This window comes from Nansenia antarctica (genome assembly GCF_963989245.1).
Source record: "Nansenia antarctica genome assembly, chromosome: 8".
NCBI classification, from domain to species: Eukaryota; Metazoa; Chordata; class Actinopteri; order Argentiniformes; family Microstomatidae; genus Nansenia; species Nansenia antarctica.
Genome location: NC_137678.1, coordinates 53,627,851 through 53,635,350, shown reverse-complemented (window position 1 = coordinate 53,635,350; position 7,500 = coordinate 53,627,851). Strand labels below are relative to the sequence as shown.

The 7,500-nt window shown below is 44.9% G+C and overlaps 1 protein-coding gene across 1 annotated transcript in view; it reads right to left on the bottom strand.

The window, feature by feature from the left end:
* Positions 1 to 7,500, bottom strand: part of LOC308164413 (lysine-specific demethylase RSBN1L-like) — a gene marked incomplete at both ends in the record, with an annotated part of 32,516 nt that overhangs the window by 12,614 nt on the left and 12,402 nt on the right. The gene's annotated exons all lie outside the window — the stretch shown is intronic.

Sequence of the window (7,500 nt, the reverse complement as noted above, 5' to 3'; positions counted from 1 at the left end):
GCACTACTGTCCCAGGCCCATAGCAGGCCAATCTCCCCCTCTCCCTCCCTCCCTCCCTCCCTCCCTCCCTCCCTCTCCTCCCTGCAGAGGCAAACAGGGAGCAGGCAACTCAGCACATGACTGAGGCCAGACATGGACACACACACACACTCACTCACTCTCTCTCTCTCTCACTCTCACTCTCACTCACAGACACAGACACAGACATGCACACACACACTCTCACTCACACTAGTATTGACGACCCATTATGGAATCCAATAACATGTAAACACGTTAAAACAAGGCAATGTTCTTCTGACAGAGGTCAACTGGTCCGCAAGTCGGCATTTTTGTTTTGAAAAATGTAAACACATTTCAGCGTTGTTGAAAATCAATGACACACTCGCTAGTCAACTAACACAGCTTGTTTTGTGAGCCTGCTAACAATGTGAAGTAGTGTTATAGTTAACTAGGTAGCAGTGGGGATTACTCACCGAATCCATTGCATTGCAGTGTTCTTGGCTTGACTAGCAAGTGTGTGTTGTGATTTTCAACAACTTTGAAATATATTTATGTGTTTTAAAATAAAAGTCTGAACATTTTTGATTGGTTACCGACTTGCGGTCCAAATGACCAGACCGTGTGAGAGCGAGAGAGACACACAGGAACACTGAATGACACCTAGAGAGTTTGTATAGATACTTGAGTGTGGAGAAATGGAGAGAGAAACAGCAGACCGAGGTCCAACCAGAGCAGGTCTGAGAGCGTAGCCTAGCGATCCGCTAGCCTGGTGCCAGGTACAGGAGACCCACAGCGCTAATTAGTTGAGATGCTATTTCCCCAAACTTCAGCCACTTTTTGACCAACAACAACATACCACATCGTAGGCCTACACCCAGGAAGGGAGTAGCCTAGCCTAGCCTTGAAGACACCACATAATAAGCCTACACCATGGAGGGGATTAGCCTAGCCTAGCCTTGAAGACACCACATAATAAGCCTACACGATGGAGGGAATTAGCCTAGCCTATCCTAGCCTAGCCTTGAAGGCACACCACATAACAAGCCTACACCATGGAAGGGATTAACGTAGCCTTTCATTCATATGGCAGGTCTAACAGTATTACAAAGGAAAGAAGAATCCTTCTTCAGAAAATAAAATTAGAAAACACTTTAAAAAAAGGTCAAGTCAAGGAAATGGCTAGACAATGCTGAGTCAGGGTCCTTAGAGAGCAGAGGAGGGAGGGTGGAGGGAGAGAAGGGGGTGGGAAGGAGAGGTGGAGGGAAGAGGGAGTAGAGGAGGGAAAGGGGGGGGGCATAATTCTGATCTTCAGTTCCTGTAATGCCACCCTACACACTACCACTATTGAGAGGGGGGGGTAGAGGAGGGAGAGAGGGGGGGTAGAGGAGGGAGAGAGGGGAGGATAGAGGGAGGGAGGGAGGGAGAGTATTATTCTGATCTTCCGTTCCTGTAATGCCACACTACACGCCACTATTGCCCCTTTCATCAAAGCCCTATTTTCGGGGATAAAACCCACCGTTGCTAGGAAACTCAGGGAGCGGCAACACACAAACTAGAGGCTGGGGAAGAGAGGAGGAGAGAGAGACAGAGAGACAAAGAGAGAGACACAAAGAGACAAAGAGAGACACACACAGAGAGAGAGAGAGACAGAGAGACAGAAAGAGAGAGACTTACAGAGACAGAGAGAGAGTGAGAGAGACAGAGAGAGAGAGTGAGAGAGAGAGAGAGTGAGAGAGAGAGAGTGAGAGAGACAGAAAGAGAGACAGAGAGAGAGAGAGACACACACACAGAAAGACAGAGAGTGAGAGAGAGACAGGGAGAGAGAGACAGAGAGACAGAGAGAGAGAGAGAGAGACAGTTCCTGGGTGGCTGAGGAGTGGGTTAACCCTGACACGTCCTCAGACCTCACAGCCATCGTCACGGTTACACCTCTCACATGTTAGCAGTAGCATGTTCACCGCCCTAGCGACAGTCGTGTCCTGGTAACCAGACTACCGCTGTCTTAGTGAAGACCCTCCTGCTGAGGCTGGGGAACAGCTGCACACACACACACACACACACACACACACACACACACACACACACACACACACACACACACACACACACACACACACACACACATCTGACCTCTCTCTCTTTTTCTCTCTCATTCTCTCCCTCCCTTTCCTTCCGCCCTAGTGAAATACCACCCACAGCACATCTAACCCCTCTCTCTCTTTTCTTTTCTCTCTCTCTCCATCCCCCCCCCCCCACTTTATTCCCTCCCTGGTAAGATATCACCACAGCTCATCTGACCTCCCTCCCTCCCTCTGGGTTGTATCATGCGTAGAGCAGCAGGCTAACAGGCCAGTGATTACGCTCTCCTCCATGACAGCCCTGAGGCTCAGCCAATCAGCTGCCAGTATACTGTCATATGGAGTTCCACCACACACACATATGAGCTGTCATCCAATTAAATCACTAGAAAAGGGTCTGACACTGTCAGACAGTGTTGTGATGATGATGATGATGAGTTCCTCGCTAGGCTAGTCTAGAGTCTGCTACACCTCACACCAGGGGAGGCTGGAGGAGGTAGAAATGAGAGGCTGGGCTCATTGCGATGCGTGGAATGAGGAAGGGCATCAAACACGTCAGTCCCAGGAGATGCATTTACATCATTAGTGTAAGACTCTGACAGTTAAACCACTGACTGCAACGCGCGCGCACACACACACACACACTCACACACTCTCACACTCTCACACACTCACACACTCACACACTCACACACTCACACACACACACACACACACACACACACACACACACTCACTCACTCACTCACTCACTCAGAGCTTTAAAAATATCGCTGGTGAGGCATTTTACACAGGTCATTTTTCTGTTAATGGCTGTGTGTGAAGTGTGTGTGTGTGTGTGTGTGTCAGGGTAATATCCCGACGGTCTCAGAGCGGTGTGTGTGTGATGGGGTAATTTGCCGACGGTCTCAGAGCGGTGTGTGTGTGTGTATACATATTGTGTGTGTGTGTGTGTGTGTGTGTGTGTGTGTACGTATTGTGTGTGTGTGTGTGTGTGTGTGTGTGTGTGTGTAGGCCTTGTTAGTCCACTAAGCTGCCAGCTCCTTCACAACCTATCAGCAGCTAGAGGCTTATTATCACTGAGGACACACAGACACACAGACACACAGACACACACACACACACACACAGACACACACACACACACACACACACACACACACACACACACACACACACACACACACACACACACACACCCTCCTGGGGAGGTCTCTCTAAAGTGCCAACGGGCTTCTTAACGATGGTTTGATACACGTTAATCCAGAGGAAAATAGACGTTTGGTTTGGCTCCCTTTGTTCTAGACTTTCTTTGCTGATTTTATTGTATTGATGAATTATCTATGCAACTGGATTGAATGATGACTGGAACCGTGTTCTATGGTCAGATGAAACAGAAATTAAGCTTTTTGGCAGCACTCACGGTGTGTTTGGCGCAAAAAGAAGAGTACATTTGGCTATACCGAAAAGGACCTGATCCCCAGAGTTAAGTCTGGTGGAGGTTCAGTGATGTTGTGGGGCTGTTTTTCCTCCTAAGGCCCTGGGAACCTTGAAATACCAGGAAATGTTAAATCTGAATCTGGCTGCCTCTGCCAGGAAACTAAAACTGGGTCGTCATTGGATCTTCCAGCAGGACAATGATCCAGAACAGACGTCCAAATCAACACAAAAATGGTTCACTGAACACAAAAACAAGCTTCTCCGAGGGCCATCTCAGTCCCCTGACCTAAACCCCATTGAAACCCTGTGGGCTGAGCTGGAGAGGAGAGAGCAGAAGAGAGGACCTGGGACCCTGGATGATCTGGAGACATTCAGTAAAGAGGATTGGTCTCAGACTCCTTGCTCTGTATTCTCCTACCTTATTACACGTTACAAGAGAACGGTGTAAGACTCAGTGGTGTTTTCTTGGCAAAGGGATTTTTTTTTCTGCAGAATACATTTACTTAAATTAAAGGTTGGCTGTCTCTCTTTTTTCCCAGTGTGACATTAAGCTAATTCACCAAAAGGTGCATTTTGTATAACCCTTTTTGCTCATCTTTACGAGGGGTGCCAATAATTGTGAAGAGCACTGTATATATTATTCAAAAACCTTTCTCCAGCACTGTGACTGCTGACAGCACTGGTTCTCATGTACGGTTCTACTGACGGTGACTGATGTAGAGATGATTCACTTACTTCAGACGGACAGATGTACTTGCTGTCAGCCGCTATGAATAAAAGCATGAGCTAAATGACTGAATGTAGTCCTCTGTGGCTCAGGGTAGAGCATGGCACTAACAACGCTTAGATTGTGGGTTCGATTCCCGCTGGGACCATATATAGTGAAAAATGTATGCACTCATTGCAATGTAAGCCGCTTTGGATAAAAGTGTCAGCTAAATGGCATATGAAATATGTATGTAAATGTATAGCATGTAGGCTTACATGTTAGCCATAACTAGGGCTGCAACGATTAGTCGACATAATCGACGACGTCGATTATAAAAACTCGTCGACGTGGAATTTTAGTGTCGACTAATCGTATTTTAATTTTTTTATTTTTTTAACGGGAGCCATGCAAGAATCAGCTGGGTAAGTTTTAGCTAACGTTGTTAGCCAACTGGCTAACGTTATATTGTTAGGGTCGTAATGTTTATGTTAGCTTTACTGTTACATGTTGGAAAACAACGTCTCATGGACAGGGCTGTACATGCTATGAGCATTTGTGCTATTAATTTATTTGCCCTGTGGCACGCGTGTGACAGACAGAGGCGCTTGTATGTAACGTTACGTAGCAGGGGTTTTCCATGTTGAAGCCAGGAGAACGCGAGATGAAATGAAGTGAGGGGTGGTCGCTATTAAAATACCAGGTAGTCATGGTGGATGATCATGAATGATGCTTGATAAGTGAATGCTATTTCAATTATGTTGAGTCCACCAGCGAGCTGTCTGTAAGATAAACAGCGCCAAGCGTAGCCTACTAACGTGAGCTGTCTGTAGTCTAGCCAGCAATGCTAGCTAGCCAATCAACTAGCTCTGTGAGCAGCTGTAGCTTGGCGTAACGTTAGGTTAGATAGCTAGTTAAGCCGGATTTATGCTTCTGCGTCGCCATTTACGCGCAGCGAAAAGCCACACGACTAATCGAAAAAATAATCGACAGATTAGTCGACTACCAAAATAATCGTTAGTTGCAGCCCTAGCCATAACTAGCATAGCGTGTAGGCCTACATAGCCATAACTAGCATAGCGTGTAGGCCTACATAGCCATAGGCATGTAGGCCTACATGTTAACCAGGTTCGCCTAGAAGAACCATACATGCATAACTGCCTACCCATCATAACTACCTACCCATCATCACTATGACTAAACATAACTACCTACCCATCATCACCATGACTAAACATAACTACCTACCCTTCATCACCATGACTAAACATAACTAACTACCCTTCATCACCATGACTAAACATAACTACCTACCCTTCATCACCATGACTAAACATAACTACCTATCCATCATCACTATGACTAAACATAACTACCTACCCTTCATCACCATGACTAAACATAACTACCTACCCTTCATCACCATGACTAAACATAACTACCTACCCTTCATCACCATGACTAAACATAACTACCTACCCATCATCACCATGACTAAACATAACTACCTACCCTTCATCACCATGACTAAACATAACTACCTACCCTTCATCACCATGACTAAACATAACTACCTACCCTTCATCACCATGACTAAACATAACTACCTATCCATCATCACTATGACTAAACATAACTACCTATCCATCATCACTATGACTAAACATAACTACCTATCCATCATCACTATGACTAAACATAACTACCTATCCATCATCACTATGACTAAACATAACTACCTACCCTTCATCACCATGACTAAACATAACTACCTATACATCATCACCATGACTAAACATAACTAACTACCTACCCTTCATCGCCATGACCTAGCTTTACTACCCCCCCCCCACCCCTTGGAACACTCAACCCACATCAAAGGATCCATCTTTATAATTAAACGTGCTTTTCATCTTCAACTATTGTTGTTTTCAGCGACTGTGCCTTTTGTTTGACTTGCATTAATCTGTCTATTCTTGTTCTCTCCATGGAATGTGTTGCCTCTGAGTACTGAGAAAAGTGCTGTATAAAATAAACACATTATTTTGATGATGATGGTTGTTGGAGCCAAAAATCTTCATGTTATTATTTATGAAAAACTTCCCATTTTGAGTAGTACTTTGGCCTGTCTAAGACTAAGAGACTTTTATTTTGACAGTGGGACCCAAGATAGAACATAAGGAAGGGAATTCTCTTTTTTGGGTTGGATGAGTCCTGACATCCAGGGCCGGTCCTAGGCATAGGCGAACTAGGCGGTCGCCTTGGGCGCCAAATGCCTGGAGGGCGCCAAATGGCCAAAAAAATATAAAAAAAATAAAATAATAATCTTTACATTTACGGTAAATTATTTTGTAGCTTGTTTTTTGATTGCACTATTACTGTTTGAATATGTTTATTTGTACCTTGTTTTCTGATTTCTGTGATTTTAATTTATAAAAAATAATATTTTTGTCTTGAAACCATTGTTGTCCATATTTTTACTGTTGAATGTGTGGGTGGTGATGAGGCAGTACTGGTGGCTTAATGTGGTGGTGGTGGTGGTGGCGCCCCTAAAATTTGGGGGGAGTGGGGGGGGCTTCAAATCATACTCTCGCCTAGGGCACCTAAATGCCCAGGACCGGCCCTGCTGACACCTGAGGGTTTTCAACCATGTTTACACACACACATTCACGCCACACCACACCAACATATTCTTTTTGTTTGTTACCTTTTGCATACAGACAGTACACACACTGATTACACACACCGTAACTTTGCATTTCAAGACCACTTTCATTCCACTTTCGGGAAGTAAGTAGCCTTGAGAGCCGATGGTTCTGGAGCCTAACGGCCCTTAGGAGCAGGAGCCTATCTCCTGTTTCCGTAGCGTGAGGTGGCTTGATGTACAAGTACACCCACTGGACATGACGCTTGTATGTGCCAGGGTCTTACCCCCCAATCCAACCCTTAATGCTGAGTGCCAAGCACGGAGGCATCAGGTACCATTTATAGTATAATATCACAGACAGACTGACAAGAAGCAACAAGGTGCGTTGAAACCAACATCCACTCATACCAGGACGGTGGCTAAATCTGATTTGCATGACAGCGCCATCACAATGATGATAAAGAAGATGATAATAATAATAATAATAATAATAATAACAACTTTACGCTATTTGTAAAGCACTTTTCCTGCAAACGTTGCAGGTGAAAGTGCTTTAATCATGATATAATAATCATTAAATTATTTAGTCATTTAAAGGCAAAAAAAAAAAGACCTGAGAGCTCTAT